This window comes from Podarcis gaigeae (assembly GCF_964106915.1).
Source record: "Podarcis gaigeae genome assembly, chromosome: 1".
Taxonomy (NCBI): domain Eukaryota; kingdom Metazoa; phylum Chordata; class Lepidosauria; order Squamata; family Lacertidae; genus Podarcis; species Podarcis gaigeae.
This window is the reverse complement of record NC_139678.1, coordinates 47,262,880-47,284,440: the sequence shown is the minus strand read 5'-3', so window position 1 is coordinate 47,284,440 and position 21,561 is coordinate 47,262,880. Positions and strand designations below refer to the sequence as shown.

General features: G+C 44.4%; 1 protein-coding gene across 4 annotated transcripts in view; it reads right to left on the bottom strand.

The window, feature by feature from the left end:
- SLC8A3 (solute carrier family 8 member A3) overlaps window positions 1-21,561 on the bottom strand; it is a 170,471-nt gene that overhangs the window by 54,377 nt on the left and 94,533 nt on the right. The window contains exon 1 of one of the 4 annotated variants that reach the window (XM_083746530.1): window positions 12,052-12,069. The exons of the other annotated variants lie outside the window; for them this stretch is intronic. The gene's annotated coding sequence lies outside the window, so the exon portion shown is untranslated. Of the gene's footprint in view, window positions 1-12,051; window positions 12,070-21,561 lie in introns of those variants that run through there. 4 annotated transcript variants of the gene reach the window in all.

Sequence of the window (21,561 nt, the reverse complement as noted above, 5' to 3'; positions counted from 1 at the left end):
GGGTTGTGAGATGAGGTTGGCAGCAGGAAACGATGCCTGCTGATTAAAGTGTGACACCCCATCCCTCTTCCTGGTGGCTGCTCAATGGATCCAGACACTTTCTACAAGTGGGTCCACCTCACATGTCACTCCTGCTCCCCTGTGCCTTCCTCTCTCTTACTTGGGCAGCTTTACCCTTTCCTCATATATTGTGCCAGCCTTCCTGGCGTCTTCATCCTTCCTTATGTCATTCACTGAATTCTCTCCCAAAAGGTTCTGTTATTGCACTGTCACAGAATGAAACACAGAAAGGCAATTATGCCAAAATATATTAACTATTACATGCTTCCATGCTAAAAAAAAGAAGCTGCTGTGTACTAAGTTCCAAGGTTGTCTTATGCCAATGCAGTTTGGCACTGCAAGTTCATGATGGAAGATATGCTGCACTATATTGCCTAAAGCGCAACACAAATTTGGAGATCAACTATCGGACCAAAGAGAAGGACCAGGCGGACCAGGACTGTGGAGACCCTGATTCTAAATTACTATTTGGCCATGAATTTCACTGGGGAACCTTGGGTTCTTCACTCAGTCTAACTCACCTCACAGGGTTGTTGGGAGTGAATGGAAGGTGGGGTGGCAAAAGGGCACCTTACAAAAATGTAAAATACAACACTAAAACAGTTTCAAAGCTTACCATTAAAAAAACACAATCATTAAAAATAGGGTAAATCCTGAAAACATACATCTCAGGTATCAAAGGCCAAGGTAAAGAGCATTCACCAAAAACTGTATAAAGAAGGTGGCAGGCATACGTCTGTGTAGAGGAAGTTCCACAACTCATAGAGAATGCATTCTCCTCGAGCTTCTGAGGGGGCAGAAGGGCCCCCTACACAGCTCTTAGCACCCAAGAGATTTGTAGGAAAGGACACAGCTTTTCAGATATTTAGGGCCTGGGTTGCTTTGGGCTGTAAGGAAAGGGTCTGGATCCAAACTGGCAACCAATAAAACAGGAGTAATGGGATTTCAGTGGAAGCCCAGTTAGTATTCTGGCTGCTGCTTCATTTCGGACCAATTAAAGTTTCCAAGTCATCTTCAGCCCCATGTAGAGCGCATTGCAATAATCCAGTCTGGAAAGTACCAGAGCACGGAAGATAGTGGCCCAGTCATTTGTGTCCAAAAGGAGTCATAACAGGTTAACCAGTTGGAGCTGGAGAAAGGCACTCCTAATCACCAAGGCAACCTCTGCCTCCAGTGACACTGTTGAATCCCAGAGTACCACCAAGCTGCAGACTTGCTCACTCCAAGGGAGTTGCAACCGTATCCAGGACAAGTTGTTTCTCAACCTCCCATATGTGAGAACTTGGGACATCTAACACTTCTGTCCTTTCAGGATTCACCCACAATTTACTGGCCCACACCAGCTCATCACTGCTTCCAAGCGCTGGTCTAACTCTCTTCTCCCAGTTCAGATAGGGCAGAGGGATGGAGCTGAGTGGGGTAGGTGGGTGGGTTCTTACGTCCACTTTATAAAGGCACATCATAGATTAGTTTCCCCTGAAACACTTGAATCTATGTCCCTGTATCAACAGCTAATAACAAAACAAATTGGCTTGACATCTCAGGCTGTGTAGTGCGTTTTTGATCAGCTCACTGTTAAAATGGCATCATGGGGTGGTGTGTTTGTTATATCCCAATGATTCCAGATCAATTTTTTTCTCAGTTTGCAAACAAAGAGATAGTGTTTATTAGAGCCCAGAGATATTGGTTTAGAGTCAAGCTGTTCCCCTTCCCCACCTTTTCTCTCACAGCAACACAAGTAATAAACACATTGCAGAATAAACGGGGCCCGTGGCGACAACACTGAAGCCCAAGCGAAGGCGAATGTGCCACACAGGGACAACAAAGGGTGGAACTGGGTTTGAAAACATTTATGGCTGTTGACAGTGGGCGTTCTGTCAAAGAGCTGCATGTGATGCTGGCAAACCTTTTAAAAACGATGTTCTAATTTGAGAGCACATTTGATCTGGAATCACCAGGAACTGATTCATGCATAAAATGCAACTGTTCAAAGGCTGGTTCATACAACAAGCCAGTGTTACTTGCTAAATGGCTTTAGCAATTTTTTCCATCCTACTCCAAATGTTTTTGAATGTTTTAAAATATGATTTAATCTGAGGTGTTTTAAATTTTGGGTTTTGGTTTGTTTTTGCTCTGTTGGAGGGTAGGATAAACATTCAGTTGGGGCTGGGGATTAGTTTTAGTATAAATGTAATTTTTTAAATAATTGGTTTCTACTGTCTTATTGGTTTCTTGTATAGTTTGTATCCTGTTCTGAAGGGGAGAGGGTCAGGGCTGCCTGGGAGTGGGCCCTAGCCAACAGAATGGCTGGGGAATGTTCCACAGTGGGGGGATGCACCGGGACACCTGATCTCAGTGATCATGGGTAGGAGAAGGAGTTATGCTAGGACCAGACCATGTCATTACTGAAGAGGCAGGTTTACTCGTTGTCGGAAGACTATCCCTGCCTCCGGATCTGGTCTTGACCGGATGGATACTGGAATCAGCAAGGGATACCCACATGACCTGAAGGTGCTGCTGTGCAATGCCAGGTCAATGATTCACAAGACCACTGCCATCCATGACGCGATCATGGATGGAGGACTTGACCTGGCATGTGTAACAGAGACTTGGTTGAACGAGGCAGATGGGCCTGTTCTTGCCCGCTGCTTGTCCACCAAGTTTTTCTTAAGCACAGCAACCCAGGTCGTATGTGTGGGGAGAGAAGGGGTTGTAGTGATTTTTAGGAAGTCATTAGCTTGCACCAGGCATTCTATTGGGAAGACCCAGTTTTCTGAGTGCATGTTCTGGAAGCTGGGCAATAGGGGCAGTACAGGATTCCTTTTGGTGTATCGACGTCCCCGCTGCACCAAGAATTCCCTGCCCGAGCTGCTTCAGGTTGTGGCAGATGTTCTCCTGGAGACACCTAGTTTGGTTGTCCTAGGAGATTTTAACATCCATGCTGGCACAACCTTAGCTTGGGACTTCATAGAAAGCATGGTCTCCATGGGGCTGTCCCTGAATAAGTTTGGCCCAACTCATAGCCACAGAAATCCCTTAGATCTGGTGTTTACCTCTATGGATGTGGGTGATTTGACACTAAGGAAAAGTGAAACAAAGAAGTGCCATGATCGGATCACTTCCTGGTGCAACTAGACTTCTCCACAACCCTTCCCCTCTGCAGGGAGGTAGAACTGATTCGGATGGTCTGCCCTCACCACTTAATGGATCCAGATGGTTTCCAAAGAGCGGTAGGGAATGTTTTATCCCGTGTTGATGGCCTCTTTGCTGATTCCCTGGTGGCCCACTGGAATGCAGAGTTAACCAGGGCTATCAACTGTCTGGCTCCGAAGTGCCCTCTCTGATTGCATGGAGCCCGGACAGCCCTGTGGTTTTCTCCAGAGCTGAGGGCGATGAAACAATCACTGAGACAGCTAGAAGCGCCAGTGGTGGAAAACATATTCTGAACTGAGCAGACATGGGTTAGAGCTCAACCAAGTGGTGATAGCAACAGCAAAGTGGACCTTCTTCACCGCCTCTATTGCATCTGTAGAAAATAGCAGCAGGAGACTTTCAGGTGGTTTGCAATCTAACAGAACCACCTTCACCATCAGGGCCTGGTGAGGACCCCAAAATCTCCTGGAATGATTTTGCAAAGTTGTTTGCAGATAAAGTCGCTCAGATTTGGAAAGAGGTGGACTCCACCGTGGTAGTAGACTGAGACCCTACCTGCCCACAGACTGTGTCACCAGAGTGGTGCTTGTTCTGGTTATCTCCCGCTTGGACTACTGCAATGTGCTCTACATGGGGCTTCCTGTGAAGGTGACTTGGAAACTACAACTAATCCAGAAGAAGAAGAAGAAGAAGAGTTTGGATTTGATATCCCGCTTTATCACTACCCGAAGGAGTCTCAAAGCGGCTAACATTCTCCTTTCCCTTCCTCCCCCACAACAAACACTCTGTGAGGTGAGTGGGGCTGAGAGACTTCAGAGAAGCGTGACTGGCCCAAGGTCACCCAGCAGCTGCACGTGGAGGAGTAGAGACTCGAACTCGGTTCATCAGATTACAAGACTACCGCTCCTAACCACTACACCACACTGGCTCTCACACCACACTGGCTCTCAGAATGTGGCAACTAGACTGGTGACTGCGAGCGGCCACCAAAACCATATAACACCAGTCCTGAAAGACCTATATTGGCTCCCCATACATTTCCGAGTACAATTCAAAGTGTTGGTGCTGACCTTTAAAGACCTAAATGACCACGGCCCAGTATACCTGTGGAATGCCCTCCCATCAGATGTCAAGGAAACAAATAACAATCTGACTTTTAGAAGATATTTGGGAAACTTTTACTGTCTGATGTTTTACAATTTTTTATGTGCTGTAAGCTGCCCAGAGTGGCTAGGTAAACCCAGACAGATGGGCAGGGTATAAATAAAATAATTGTTGTTGTTGTTGTTGTTGTTGTTGTTGTTGTGTGCACAGTCATTAGATGAAGTGCAGGTAAAACGTTTGATGCATGAAGCAGCTTCCATGTGCTTGCACAACTGTTGGTTTTGGACTCACTCATCAGCCCTTAGCTCCACATATCCACAGTGGCACAATCCATGGGATTGCTCAACATCAAAATAGGCTTGGATTATTTATTTTATTTATTAAAAGATATATATGTAATTAACAGAGTATAAGGACAGTTTACAAGATATGATTATCCCATACTGCAGATAGGAGGGCTGAGAGATGGAGGGTTGCCAAAGATTTTGAGGTGAAGTGGGAGCATTCCAGTGCATAGCTCATGTTCTTAACCACTCTGTTCCATAGTTTCATTTCCCAGTTTTTTGGGGGAGTTAGAAAACTATTTTTGCTGCTAGAACTCGATTGTGGAACTAAGTTCACCATTTTCACATTGCCAAAAATGGGAACGCACAGATTTCCATAAAATTTTATCATCCAATTTATATGCATAGATGCAAATGAGGACATAATTACTATGATTTATATAGAAATTGAATACAACTCACCACATGGGAGAAGACTGACCAGGCGACCTGCGTGCCAGCTCAGTTGACTGACGAGGTATTAAATGCTGAGGGGGAACTTCATCTCCCTTTTATTTACCTTCATCTTGAAACTATTTGAAGGAGCCTTTCAAACAGAGGACTCCTTCAAATAGAGGGCCTGTCCTCTGTAAAGGAGGCCACCCCACTGCCCTGCATGAAGCCTTAATGAAAAATGATGAAGGCAGGGTGCCTTTCCTTCATCATCACAGAGCCGCAGTCATCCTACACTTCAGGAATTTGAGGAAGGACTTCCATGGCAGAACTCTCTGCAGGCAGCACACAAGGCCTGGGAGCTTTCATTTTAGAAATTAAGCACTGGAGATAGAAATGGGTCAACTGTCTGGCCTCGGCAACTTGTGAAGGATTGAGTCATTCCAACACGCGGGCATGCTCTCCTTCCGTTCTTTTCCTTCTGCAAAAGGGTGGGGAAAAGGGAAAAGCTCTCTCCTTCAGGAAGCACATGTGCTGCTGCGTCCCCTCCAAAAGGCAAGACATGCCAATTCTTCCAGCCCTGTCTCAAGACCTCTGAGATTTCGGCCTGCGTCAGGGGCTGGCAGCCATCAATCACCTTTCCTAGATTAAGTGACGCCTACTGCCTGGTTCAGCTCAAGAAAAGGAAAAAGAAAGTCGCCTTACTGGCTGATATGTGACAGGAGCAGCTGAGGGTCTACTGTCTGCAGAAGTTACCTCAGGAGCCCAAGTGAGCAAAGTTAGCCAAGTGGGCCGCACAGAGCCACTGCTTCTCACTGGAACCGCCCTCCTTGCTTCCCCCAGTTCTCTCATTATGTAACTGCCACGGGCTAAAAATACAACTTGCAGCCGTGATGCAGCCCAAGCTGAGCAAGATGCAAATTTAATGAGGCTACCATGGAAACAAGCTTCACTTAGCCAGGGAAGGGGGAGGCTGGGTTTGTTTGTGGGGAGCCTGGCAGGGATGCTCCTTGGCTAAAGCAGAAGTTGCAGGAAACCAGCCCAATTAAAAATAATATATAATATAACATAAAGTCTGCCTTATTATGAAAGATCAGAGTATTCTGGTGAAGTCCAGCCAGGTTTCAGGGGGGGCGGGAAGGAAAAGTGAATGTTGGTCTCTTTATTTTTAGCGTGAGGATAAATATTTACAAGTTGATCTTAAATTAAATATAAGCACACACCATGAATGATGAATTGGGGGAGTTTCCACCAAGGTAGCTAGATTAAAAATATACCTTCTACAAAGAACAGTATCTTGTCAGATTTTATGTGCCAGCCAGCACCATGTTCTGAAGTAAGCTACACTTCTAACAGTGGGGGAACTTTCTGCCAAGCCTCCATTGCCCTCCCCCAAAAAGGAAGGAAGGTCTATAGGTTACTGCTGTTAACATGGGCTGGATTTCTATAGGCATTGCCTTGCCAAACTGAAGTGTCTACTGGTTGTTTCATAGCACTCTTGACAGGAGCCATCTGAGCAATCTGCCATCTTTAAAACCAGATACCTGTGAGGATTCTGAGTAGTCTCTAGCCAAAGTCAATCCCAAGAAGGACCTCAGTGGAGAAATCGTTTCGCAGTCTTCACTTGCAGCCTCAGCTTTCAAAGCTCTCCGTTCCCCTCAGCCAACTCCACAAATAATCTTGAGGCCTTGTCCCCATCATGAAGTCTGAGGTTAACTTACATTGCACTTGATCCTAGCCCATACCTGGCATGTCCTGATGGAGGACATGGTCTCATGACCTACCAGCATGCTCTCCCAGACAACTACTACTGTTCTCACAAACAATATAGCATAAAAGGGGAGGTGAAGGGGACATGGGAAATGGCTTTCAACCAAGTCAGCCATTTCCCCATCTAGCACAGTATTGCCAACACTTCCAGAGTTTTAGACTCCTGTCTTTGCAATTCCTACCTGGAGATGTTGGGGATTGAACCTGCAACACATGTGTTCTACTTTTGAGCTATGGAGCCATCCTTGTGGCCAGCTGAAGATGAAGAAGAGCGCATGAGAACAGGCCTTTTCAGTAGTGGCTCCCCACTTATGGAGGCCCACCTCCCCATGGAAGCCCAACGTGGCACCACAACTAAGCTAGTTTCTGACACCAGGCAAAACATTTATTTTCAGCCAAGCTTTACGTCTTAAATTTTGATAGGTTTTGATATTCTGGCCTCCTTAAGTAGGGGGATAGGTTAGATCACATTTTAAGTATATGAATGTTTTTAGCTTTGATTTAGTTTAGATCTGTACAGTTGTACCTCAGGTTACAAACATTTTGGGTTACAGACTCCGCTAACCTGGAAGTAGTGCCTCGGGTTAAGAACTACCTCAGGATGAGAACAGAAAACACACAACGGTGGCGCAGCAGCAGCGGGAGGCTGCATTAACTAAAGTGGTACCTCAGGTTAAGAATGGTTTCAGGTTAAGAATGGACCTCTGGAACAAATTAAGTTCGAAACCAGAGGTACTACTGTATTGGTTTTGATTTTTGTATTATATTGTAAGTTGCTTTGAGTTTACTTTTCAAAAAAAGTGACTAATAAGTGCAAACAACTACAATAACAACACACGGCACATATCTGATATGACAGGAGAGAAAACACCCCTACATTTTACTTTGGGGCTCCTCAATTCTGAGCTTCCACCCCCCAGAACTTTTAATAAGGTCCCTCACTCGACTGATCAATGACAGCTTGGCTTTATCGCATGGTACATATTCACACACTGCTGACAAGGTAGTCCCTGAGGACAGTGACTGGTGATTATTCACCATCCTCATGGGATCATCTTTTCAGAATTCAGAAAGATTGGATTCCACTTAGTTCCCACTCCTATTCAGTATAGTCATATGAGACAGCTAAATGAGCTTGGGATCAGTTTGATGCACATGTCAGCAGAGCTTTCCACAGTTTATGGGAATCATTTCACTCCCAGAAAACTTTGATTTCTAACATAAAATGCTACCCAAACTTTGCCATCTGTCAGGGAACTGCCATCGGAGAGTCAGGTGGTGGAAGGGCTCAAGGAGGTTAGGAGACCCTCGGATGCTGAGGAAGGAACCAGCAGGGGGAGAGAGAGAGTTCCCGCAGAAACTCAGTCGGAGGGATGGCTCCAAGATACTTCCAGTGAGAACAGCGGAGAGGTTTCAGGACCTCCGCTGGGGACGCCTACTCCGCGCAGGAAACTGTCACGCAGAGATTCCAAAAGGAGGGTTTCCGTTAAGGAACTCCTATGTTGGCGTAAATTCCGGAAGCGCCCACTGACGGATTCTGCCAGCGATTGAGGTAGCCATGCACCCATGGCTCCGCGGACGGGGAGAGTTAGAAACTGATTGCAGGAGTTAAGAACTCAGCCATTTACGCACAAGCAGCCCCTTAACCCATCACACCATCACACAATATACCCATACCAAATATTACACCACAAAGTACAAAATAGCCTCAAATAACCCCCCCAACCACAAATATATTGTCCATGTATATTTTTCCCTCTTGCAAAATATACCACAGAATATATGTGAAGATGAAGCTAGATTATAACCAAACCTACACCTGTCCTTCTCCTCATGGGATGTTTACTACAGCTACTCAACAGTCACCCATAGCCTGTTTATGCATTGGTCAATTTCATGGATGTCACAACAATTTTGCAATTTTCATGCTGTCTGTGAAATCTTGATTTACACAGTGGCTAACATTACAGTCGCTTTTGCACAGGTTTCCACAGGGTCAATTCAGATGTTTGTTTGCTGTGAAGAAGAGAAAGCACAGCTTCCTAGCTCCTCTATTGTAAATACAGCATTTGCCTTTTCTGTTCCTGGGAGATTGTACAATCATAGAATCATCTAACCCAACTCCCTGCAATGCAGGAATCTCAACTATATCATAAATGGCAGATGGTCGTCCAAAATCTGTTTAAAAACTTCCAAGGAAGGAGTGTCCACCACTTCTCATGTGAGTCTCTTCCACTGTTGAACAGCTCTTACTGTCAGAAAGTTATTTCTGATGTTTAATTGGAAACTCCATTCTTGTAACTCAAATCCATTGGTTTTTGAGTCCTATCCTCTGCAGCAAGAGAAAACAAGCTTGCTCCATCTTCCATGTACAGCCCTTTAGACATTTGAAGAAGGCTATCATATCTCCTCTCAGTCTCCTGGTTAAACATACCCAACTCCTGCAACTGTTCTTCCTAATGCTTGGTTCCCAGGCCCTTAAACAACTTGGCTGCCCTCCTCTGCACATGTTCCAGCTTGTCTTTCTTAAATCATGGTGCCCATAACTAAACACAATACTCCAGGTGTGGTCTGACCAAGGCGGAATAGAGTGGTACTATATACTATACAGTGGTACCTTGGCTTATGAACTTAATCCATTCCGGAAGTCCGTTCTTAAACCAAAGCGTTCTTAAACCAAGGTGTGCTTTCCCATAGCAGCGGGGGACTCAATTTACAAATGGAACACACTCAACAGGAAGAGAAACATATTCTTATTCCAAAGCAAAGTTCACACACCAAACACCTACTTCCGGGTTTGAGGTTCTTAATCCAAGTTGTTCATAAACTAAGCTGTTCTTAAACCAAGGTCCCTCTGTATTTCTGTTGATGCAGCCTAGAATAGCATTAGCTTTGCAGCACACTGTTGACTCATGTTAAGCTTGTGGTCCACTAAGACCCCTAGTTCCTTTACACCTATACTACTGGGAAACCAGGTGTCGTCATCCCCCATCCTATATTTGTGCAGCTGGCTCTTCCTGCCCAAGTGCAGAACCATGCATTTGTCCCTACTGAAATAGTTTGGGCCCAGTTTTCAATCTGTTAAGGTCATATTGAATCCTGATTCTGTCTTCAGGGGCATTTGCTGCCCTTTCCAGTTTGGGTCACCTGCAAGTATGATGAGCCTCCCCTCAATTCTTTCATCCAAGTTGTTTATAAAGACGGTGAATTACAACGAACCCAGGACAGAACCCTGTGGCAGTCCACTTGTCAGGTTTTTCCCCAGGATAACAATGAACCATTTGTGAGCACTCTTTGTGTTCTCATCAGTCAACCAGCTACAAATCCGCTTAATAGTTACCTCTCCAACCCACATTTTACCAGCTTATCCACAAGAATATCATGAGGGACTTTGTCAAAAGCTTTACTGAAATCAAGATACATTACGTCCACAACATTCCCCTGATCCACCAAGCCAGCAACTCTATCAAAAAAAGAAATGAGATTTGTCTGGCATGACCTGTTTTTGAGAAACCCATGCTGGGTCTTAGTAATCACAGCATCCTTTTCTAAGTGCTCACAGACCAACTGCTATCTGTTACTGGACCTTTCCTGGTATCAATGTCAAGCTCACCAGTTGGTAGTTACCTGGGTCTTCTTTTCCCCGCTTTTTGATGATGGGAACAACCTTGGCCCACTTCCAGTATGCAGGGACCTCATCTGTTGTCCAAGAATTCTCAAAGATTATAGAAAGAGGACCTGAAATTACACCTGTAAGCTCCTTTAGTACTCTTGGGTGTAGTTCATCAGGCCCAGGAGATTTGAATTCATTTAAAGCAGCTAGGTTTCTCTTACCACCTGTTTTCCTATATTGGACTGCAGCTCCCTTCTTGCATTGTGTATTCTGTTATCACCAGGTTCTGTTATCACCAGGTTGGGCACTGCTTACCTTTCGGGTGAAGACAGAAGCAAAGTAGGTGTTGAGCAGTTCTGCCTTCTCTGTCACCGAATAGCACTTCTCCACACAAACCATTTGTTTGTTCAAGTTGATGGAGAGAAGGCAAGATTCAGGTTCATGATGCGAAGGCATACTTGAGCAACTCCCAAGCTGGGGGCGACTGAAAGTCTATATTTCCTGAAGCACAGCCATGATTGTCTGAGGCTGTAGAAACAATGAAGGGCCTCATGGCCTGTTAAAGACTAACACATTTATTCTGGCACAAACTTTTGTGGATTATAGTCCATTGCACTAGATCAGTTAAGTGTTACCCCACACTGTAGTTCCAGGGATGAAGTGGAGCATACACAGGGGACCACCAAGGCAGACAATGTGTGTTTATTTTTTCTGCATAGCAACAGAAAAGCATTCAAAATTATCATCACATATAGTCTAGCCACCCTGCTGTTCCCACTCTGAATGGACCTGTGGCTAAATCCAGCAGAGAACTCAGTATATTTCTGAGTAAGTCAAGGCAGAAAGCTCACAAGCATTGTCTCTAAAGTAGTGGTGCAGTTAGATAATTTCAGAGTCTGGATTTAATAGCCTCAGAACTACTACACACACACCCCACGCTTTGTATGGTAATGTATATTACTCTAAGCACCTTTCTTCCCAACCCCACTGTCCTATTCACACACACACACACACACACACACACACACACACACTGTGTCCAGTGGAGTTTATTCCAAGGTAAACACAACTCTAATTATGCACAAGAAAACTCTAAGCTTTGCAGACAAAAATATATGGGGAATGAGAGACCAGATAGAAATAACGCACACAAAGCAAGGAAGGTGGGTTTCTCACTCGCATTCCATCCCATGCTTTGCAAGTGCTGCACTGCTAGAGCAGAAAGCAACCCTGATAAAACTGCACAGTTTGTGGTTTTAAACTCACTTAACTCATCTTGATATCCCCCTAACTACAGGAATAATATATAAAACATTTTCCTACCACTTCAGGAACACAGCAGCACATAATCAGGAACAGGGGGAGTCTGCCTAGAGAAGATGTAACAGGGTGTTGGGGGGGGGGGAATCAGCAGGATGTAAGATAGGGGCTCACAAGCACTTCTTGCTATAAGGAGAGAGATTTCGCTTTCATGATATCTGCTCAGCTTCACATGGTCATCTTGAGATCTCCCTTCCACAACCCCCCTCCATCTCTCTCTCTCTCTCACACACACACAGAGGGAGGGGGAGATCTTCACCTATCTTCAAGAACACTTTGAACAATAAAATAAATGGCAACTGAACATTGGCTTACTTGGTTGGCCACGCATAAAACTTCTTTCTGATGCTTAATAGGCTGCCTTTAAACAGCGGGAATTAATCCTTTATACTTTTTTGTAACAGATCCAAAGACTTGATTTCTCCTTATCTATTCTAAGAGGTGAAGAACAGTTATCTTTAGTACTTCTAAAAAAGACTCTTGGGAATTTCACCCACGACTCAGGTTACATGGAAACGTAATGCTGGAACAGTAATGAATGCTGCCTCTATATCGGAAAAATGATACATGATTATTTCCAGATTCTTGCTCTACATGTGTCTAGCGTTCAGGATAATTGAGCTAGGCTGATTCACACATGCGTATATGCCACTTGATCCTCCATCACTTTAATATATGGTGAGTTGTACTTGAATACTGAACACTGCTGGAGTGATAAAAACGTATCTATTAGAGGGCTTTGATCTCCAGTGGCTTTTTCCCTTTCCCCATCATTTAGTGTTGCAGCCATCAAGTGATGAGCATGCAGTTGTGCATGGGTTGTAAAGTTCCAGCATTTTCATATACTATAAGATAGGAATAGGGGGTCTGTGGCTTTCCAGCTATAGGCTATAGGTCTTATGATCCCTCACCACTGGCTATGCTGGCTGGGGGCTGGTGAGTCCAGTAATACACAGAGGGCCATAGGTTCCCTGTCGCTCTTGGAAGACATGTGCATAAAACTCAGAGAAAGGTGTCCATGTCTTCCACATGTCACTGCTATATATAGCTTAAAAAAAAACCCTGTAGATTTTGTCCCATGGCTAGGCAATTCTTTTGGGAGAGACACACCAAAAATTCAGTGCTTGAGAAGAACACACTTTTCCATATTCAGCAATGTAATCAAGTATTAGGGCCATCCTGTGGGTTCAAACCATATGCTAGAAGGTTCAGGTACAGCACAGAGATGGGCCAAGAGAAATGAGTTGCAAGTCAAAGAAGACATGGGGCCCCCATGTATTGGTCTGCTGCTGGTGCAAGTTCCTTTCCGTGCATCTGTCTAGACAGGGAGATCTGTTCAACTTGAATACAGCTGTCTCAGGCTTTTCCAGGAGGGGTTTGCTGGACAAAAAGTGCTCTCTCTACTTTGAAGAAGAAATAGTTCTGACAGCTTCTTCTCTCACTAAGCATTTCAAAATACTTCATGTCCCTGGACTCTCCCACTTGCTGTGCCCCTTGCACGTTATTGCTATTCCTTCCTTGCTGTGTGTCTCTCCCCTGGGGACGCTGTCAGTTGCAAAGAAGCTCAGGCTGCCTCGATGGCCTCTGATCCCTCTGCAGCAGCAGGCTGCTTACATTCGCGTGATCGCCATGTACCTCTAAAACCAGAAACGGCGTTATCATGGGACATTCCAGTACCGAGTCGCCTTCTGGTGCTGTGCAGGCCCTGGTGTGGGAATCACTCCAGCGATGGTCATGGCCTCCCATATCACGGCTTGGTCACACATGGATATGTGGGTAATCCACAAGAAGAATGTGGTGTGGTGCAGATCACTGTATGTTGGCCTACAGCAAGTCTGGCTACCACGTGGCTCCCCATATCTACTGCTTGAACTCTCAAATTCCATCAGTGCCAGCCAGCATGGTCAGTGCTCAGGGATGATGAGAGCTGAAGTCAAACAATATCTGGAGGGTCACAGGTAAGTCAGCCCTGGCATTCAGCTTCTCATAACCTGCCTTAGCATTACTGTCCAAATCCTTTTCTTCCAGAACTGTAAAGCACATTAGCAAGGGCTGTTCACACTCCATGTGGATAAAAAAAAGCAAGGGTGCCCCCCTTCTCTTATAGCCTATCATGCAATCTGAGTACACAGCAAACAGACCTGTATGTGTGTAGGATTTCCCCTCATATTTTTGTTGGTGGGATTTGCTGCAGAAATAAAGTCTGTGCACACGCAAGGGGAGTACCCACCTCCGCTGGCTGGAAGGGGTGAGTGTGTGAAGTGGCAGTAAAAAGAGGCATCCTGGGATCTCATAAAAGCTGAAGGCAGAAAACTGCACTGCAGATCCAAGGATGGAAGGTAAGACAAAAATATTGCATGCTCTAACTGTACCAGATGCAGCTATCTGTAGGGAGGCAGAATCTTTCAGAGAAAGATGGTGGCTAGGCTATTCTTCCATTTTTCACAGCTCAGAGGGCACTCTTCATGAAGGTGGATGAAAACTGGATCAGCCAAACATGTGTCGGAGAGGGGTTTTTGTTGTTGTCCCATCACTTTCCCCAGGAAAACCCACAATTTACTGCTGAATCATCGATCCGTAGAAAACTGGACAGACATTTGCTCCAGAATTCAGCAGTAAACTGCAGGTTTTCCTGGGGAAAGTGGCAGACAAAAGAAGAAGCCCTTGGACCTGTGCCTGGAAGTCACAGCACAAACAGAAGTGTGGGTGAGCTCTCAGTCACTTGCAGGTTGGGGAAATAATAACACTTATCTACTTTAGATCCCATACTTTTGTGGAGTTGCTCATTGGCAGAGAAACTTTCAACACCCACCTGCCCTCTCCACCACTGTTGAGATGGGGAGCTTGTGCAGTTTATTCAGAAGGACTGTGGAGGTAGGAAAAAGGACAGTAAGCCAACTGGCTGTGTACCGAAGGGAAAAGGAGATGTTCCTTGGCACCAAATCCCCCTCGTTTCTATTACAATTTTGAGCAACTGTGTCAGGGCAAACATAGGGCACTCACTGTATACCTCATCAGACCCATGCATTCCCCAATTATGACAATTCATAAAAATGGGATAGGGGGAAAAGAGCTAAACACTGTTGCCATGTGCTTCTGGGTCTGGTAGGGAGTGAACACTGAAATGCAATCCTAAATGATATAGGGAAATACAGAGCCAGCAGATATAAGATTTCCAGCATAGTTTTGTCAACACCGTTCTGACCTACCTCACACTCTGCTCTCCTGCCCTGATCCTAGTAGGCAGCTCTCTGTCAATCCATCAAGCAAGGCTATCCAGCGGCCCTCCAATAATGCCATTCAGTTCTGGCTTGCAGCAGCTATGCTGTCATCTGAGCCCCAGGAGGACATCCTAGCGAGGACCATGCCAACAGTGCCAGACTGATAGTCTGCTAGCAGGCATGGCTAGATACACAGACACTATGTCTTGGAAGGAATTGAATTTTGTCCATCAGGTGCTGTATGGGCTAAATCCCAGTTTCTTCAGGTCCCTAGGTTATGTTCCCTTCCAGGTTTGGTGGGGTGACGATTTAGTTTAGTGAAAGGTTGAGTAAAGGGCAAGGGGAGAGGAATGACAGAGGAATCTGAACTTATGTATATAGTGTGGAGAAAGCAGAGAGGGAGATTTCTCGCTCTATAACCTTGGGTCACTCCATTAAGCCAAATGGAAGAAGGTTCAGGGCAGGGGGAAAAAGGAAGTATCACCATCATATTATTCTTATTTTATACCCTTCCCATCTGGCTGGGTTGCCCCTAACTCTGCTCTCCAGAGATTTTGAGCTAGAATGTCCAATGCTGAAGTGATAAAAGGGCTCTAAATAATTGAGTGATTTAAAGGACACAAAGAACATGTGATTTAAAGCTCCATATTTCAGGAAGTATGTCTTAAAAGAGGGGTATGCAGAACACGGATGCCCCTCCGAGTATTTCCACGTGGTCCACAAAGCTGCTTCTGTCACAAAGCCGAAACATCTGTCAGGATTCACACCAAAACACCTTCTGCTCATCCTAGCCAGGACCAAGAATGGGAGGGTTTTCGGATACCTTTGTTTGCTTGATGAACTGTACTTATATAAAAAAGGCCGTCATTCTCATTCTTGGTGGCCGCACTACTCTCCGATAGAAAACAAACTATAATTGCACTTTCTACAAATACAAGGAGCAGAGATACATAAGTAGAGAACTTGGTTGTATGGTGGCATGTAAATGCAATTAATAAATATACAGTGGTACCTCAGATATACAGATGCTTTGGATTACAGATGCTTCAGGTTACAGACTCCGCTAACCCAGAAATAGTACCTCGGGTTAAGAACTTTGCTTCAGGATGAGAACAGAAATCGTGCTCCGGCAGCACGGCGGCAGCGGGAGGCCCCATTAGCTAAAGTGGTACCTGAAGTTAAGAACAGACCTCCAGAATGAATTAAGTTCTTAACCCGAGGTACCACTGTAGTTGACTCACAACTTATGCAAGTTTCACATGTGCGATTTCAACTTTACGCAGTTGAAAGCTGGCCAAGTGAAACACAAATTAAACACATGGGAGGGAGAGAGTTTAAAAGCTCTTTCTGTGCTGGGTTTTACTGGTGCATAAAAAACTTTAAGCCCTCTGACTTGGTTACCAGGCTTTGGGGGGCTCTTGCAAGATCTTGGACAGCCCCGTGAAATCTTGTGAGAGCTTCCCAGAGCCCAGTAAGCAAGCCCAAATGCTTAAGAGAAGTCGCTGGTAAGTGCTGAGCTGTGCTTTTTACAGGCAATTTTCTGGATTTTAAGGGATTGCTTTGACTATACAGTGGTACCTTGGGTTAAGTACTTAATTCGTTCCAGAGGTCCGTTCTTAACCTGAAACTGTTCTTAACTTGAAGCACCACTTTAGCTAATGGGGCCTCCCGCTGCTGCCACGCCACTGGAGCACGATTTCTGTTTTCATCCTGAAGCAAGGTTCTTAACCTGAAGCACTATTTCTGGGTTAGCGGAGTCTGTAACCTGAAGTGTATGTAACCTGAAGCGTATGTAACCTGAGGTACCACTTTATGTGATTTTGGCTTTACCTGCAATGTAACCCATGTGTAAGATGTGAGCCAACTGTAAATGATCAACAGAATCATTTAGTGCTTCTAGATTACCTCTTTACTGGGCACTTTTGCTGTTTGTTTGCGGGGAGCTTAGACATCACCATCTATTCACTGAGCACCCATTCTGATTTGTTTATGGGGAGGTTAGACTGACGTTGTGTCAAGCAAATGTTATCCCATACTATCCGCTGCATTTTCTCATTACTTTCCCTATTACAAAAGCTCAAATTTTGGGGGTCGTGAGTTTGTTGTGTAAGAGCTCCAAATCAAATTTAATTAGGAAATGTGAATTTGCCAGTATGCAAATGAATGTTTTAGTTGAGATTCCTGCATTGCAAGGGGTTGGGAGCACCTTACAACTCTATGCTTCTGTGATTTTATGATTCAATGAATCCCAAAGGGAAAAAATAGTGACAGTCTCCTTATTGCAGGAGGGAAACTACATGTTTGTTTGTTTGTTTGTTTGTATATAGTGTGTTTGTGTATGTGTACAAACACACACATATATTGTTCCTGCACAAAGAAAGCTAGTGTGCCTGGGGAACTTATTTTAGGATGCCATGCTAGTTCTCTATGTGGAGAAAATATTTATTTATTGGGAAAGAGATTTAAACAAAATATTCCCCTCCAGATAGCACTACCCACTTGCTGAAGCAACGTGAGTAAGACGTGGCCACATCACAGCAGCCAACACATAATAATAGGATTGGGCTCTGTGGCATTTCAGATGGCTTGGATAAATGAAGCTGAACAATTTAAATTTTTTAAAAAAGATTTTCTTGTTTGTTCTCAGTTATTAACATTTGACATGAATGTTTTTTGTCAGGAGATATTTTGGCAGTTTTCCTCCTGACAGGAAGTGCAGACACAGCAGAGAGAGAGAGAGAGAGAGAGAGAGAGAGAGAGAGAGAGAGAGAATATAAATATAAACTCATGAGTTTCTGCTTTAACCATATTAGTTGTTCTTTTTTAACCTGAGAGGTTGATCATTGGTGGGAGGGCAGATACAGCTCTAACATTTACACACACACACACACACACACACACACACACACACACACACACAAATATAAAAAACCATGTTGATAAGAGATAGAAATCTAACCAGAAATACTCCAGCAACTATTTTGCTACAAGCCTTTTGAAATGGTACGGTATGTGAATGAAGTTAAAGCTGTTTTAAGCCACACATCATGTGTGGAGTGCTGCTGTTTGTTTTTTCTCTGTGTGGAGCTATGACATGAGGGAAACATCCCAGATAGTTTTATTTGGTTACTTGAGGCACTGGGTGACCTTATCTATCAACCAATCTTTGCAATGTTCATCCCCTCCTCCCCACCAGCACCGAGTATCACAGCATATTGGCCTCCGGTACTTCTGGTGAGTCAGCAGCGCTGACATCCTTGGAATCATGGAAATGCTCCCAATACTCATGCGGAAGATCTAAATTTATGGCTTTTACGAGGCTGCAAGTTTGGAGAAGCTGCAAGTACAGCAGTTACAAAGAGAAAGAAGAAATGGGGGGGGGGATTTATGACGATCCACATTCATATGTGCCCCTCATGTCATTGCTGTACACAGAGAAAAAACCAAGCAGACAGAGGAGGATACAGCCACCACACACATCTCAGCAATGGTCACTATCACACCGTACATTTAACACACTCGGCTAAGGGAAGTAGGAGCTGTAGCTCTGTGACAAACTGCAATTCCCAGAATTCTTTGGGTGAAGCCATGACTACTAAGGTGCTTTAGATGCAATGCAATAAATCACAAACCTGGGGCAGGGGATCGGGTACTCTTTTCCATACTAAAGCCTGAATTAATAAATATGTTTTAAGCTGCTTGGGTGTTGCTTAGGTGCAGCACAACCTCTGAAAAGGTCTTTTTCCAGGTCCCTGAAGATCTTAGGAAGAAAGGACAACGTTGCACTCCCTTAATATAGAAGCTACCATGGAAGAAGAGACTGTATCCAGTTCACAAGAACAGAGGGTCAAAAGCGAATACAGTGGTACCTCAGGTTAAGAACTTAATTTGTTCTGGAGGTCCGTTCTTAACCTGAAACTGTTCTTAACCTGAGGTACCACTTTAGCTAATGGGGCCTCCCACTGCCGCCGTGTGATTTCTGTTCTCATCCTGAAGCAAAATTCTTAATCCGAGGTCCTATTTCTGGGTTAGCGGAGTCTGTAACCTGAAGCGTCTGTAACCCGAGGTACCACTGTATGCTATTCTGTCAGGAGAGCTAGATCAGGATAAAGTGAAGCACTGTACACTACAAATTTACCTACAGATGCAATCCACCAGGAACTATAGCTGTACAATATCCCATGGATTGTGCCCTAAATCCAGAAATGAAGAGCTCTGTAGGGTTCAGTAGCAATATTTTATCCAGACCTGTAAGCGCATCAGCTGTGGACATGAAAGAGCATCTATCAGCAGCACAGAGCTTAATCTGATCTTGTGACTCCTCATGGAAACTGCTGCTATGTTAATTCGTTACACACTTGTCCCGCTATGTGCTATAGATTCCATTAAACTGTGACATAATATTAAGTTAACACCGGGCAGCTAAAGGGATTTTTGAAAGGTCACTGGCAATAGAGGTTTGCCTGAGCAGATAGATGAGAAAGTGAAGATCATTAACCGAAGATCAATGATTTTGCCACACCTACTTTTAGGGATCAGGAAAAACACTGTTGGCAGCAGAAGCACCCAAATGTGCATGTGAATTAGTTATTAAATGAATTTCATTTGCATTTTTATTCATGCTGTGACTTTATTCATGCCATGATTTCCTGACAGTTTGATATAACCACACTGCTTTCTTTCTCCAGCTGATGAGGTTGTAGGAAATGTGGTGGGCGAGTTAAGAGGAATCATGACACCTCCACATTGGCCAAAATACATACTTTCTTAGAAATCACACTAACTGGGAACCTGCACATTTTCTGCATCTGTGAATTAGAAATTCTGCATATGCCCTGACGGTGCATTGAAAAGAAAAGTGAATTTGGGAGTGGAAGGTACGAGGTCCAAAAAAACAACAACCACTGCATGCTGAAAAGCACCATGGTTAAATCATGTATGTTTATTATTTGAATTGTAAGAAACATATTTGCATGGGAAACCTGGCTGGCTGATTAAACAATCTATGGCCTTTAAAATGTGACGGGCTATGTGTTCTTTTTTCTTTTTTGCTATTTTGTTATGTATTTTATGCTTTTATTTTGTTTTGTTTTTCTGTTGTAAACGTCCCTGTGATCTTTGGATGAAGAATAATATATAAATTATTATTATTAGAAGAAGAGTTTGGACTTGATATCCCGCCTTTCACTCCCTTTAAGGAGTCTCAAAGCGGCTAACATTCTCCTTTCCCTTCCTCCCCCACAACAAACACTCTGTGAGGTGAGTGGGGCTGAGAGACTTCAAGGAAGTGTGACTGGCCCAAGGTCACCCAGCAGCTGCATGTGGAGGAGCGGAGACGTGAACCCGGTTCCCCAGATTACGAGACTACCGCTCTTAACCACTACACCACACTGGCTAAGCCGTGCTCTTCAGGTAAGGAAACATGACTTCCAAGGAGTTTGGATATCTCCTCCTCCTCCTCCTCTTCTTCTTCTTCTTCTTTTTTAAAAAAGAATAATAATAATTCTTTAGAGAGCCAAATAGAAACCTTAGCTCTTCCAGTGTGTTGCTGTGTACACATAATATATAGGCATGAAATCCAGAGAATCTTTGGTTGGTTCCACAAGAGGCAAAGTATGATTACCTCAAGAATGTAAAATGAAAAGCACATACCACATTCTGAGAACAGAGATAGGTAGGCATATATACATAGTCAAAGAAAATGACACAAAAGACTAGGATGAGATTCAGAGTGAAACTACATTCTGCTGGAAGAAATGCAGCTATATTTATTTCCCCTCTTCTCCCTCAAGAATGTTATGTACAATGTGTGCTAAGCCTCCCTGCAGGAAATAATATTTTGCATGAACTGCGTCAACATGTAGATATCTCAGGGAGTGATTTATGAAAAATCTAAAATACTGCCACAAGGATTAGGAAAGTGAAAGAGTATAAGAATAAACTACACTGTACAGTATTGTATAAGGAAATAGGCTGTTAATACTGCAATCCTATGCACACTTACCTGAGAGTAAGCACTACTGAACTCAATGGGGCTTACTTCTGGATAGAAGTGTAGAACTGAATGATAAGCATTCTCTCTCTCCGCCCCGACCCCCCCCCCAAGAGATTAACATGGTGGCTGAGTTTAGCTGAAGGAGCAAAATGGTAAGGAAGTGTGTGAACTTCCTTTGGAGTTATTCTCAGTAGAACAGAAGAAATTTATGGATCCTGCCATTCTCTCTCTTCAGCCCATATTTTACTTCAAACATACTGTATTCTAAAACCAAGAGAAAGGGCAACATCAGCGGATCAGCACTGCTATTTGTGATTCATAAGTACTGTCAGGGGCTCAGGAGCAGAGGCACAGGGGAGAGAGGAAATGGAGAGCGAAGGGGAAGAATCTGAGGGCAGCGTAGGGGAGTATGACAGGGGCACGAGAGATTCCATGAGCTTCTCCAGCAAATCAGAAGATTCCCAGAGGGGGGCGCCGAGGGCCAGGGCAAGGGGGGTCCCAGGGGGGATGCACCAGAAGCAAGGGGCCAGCAGGGACTCCAAAAGCAGCAGCAGGAGATCAGGACCAGCTCCCCCACCAGAGCGTAGTGGGGGGGAAGAGTCCCATGTA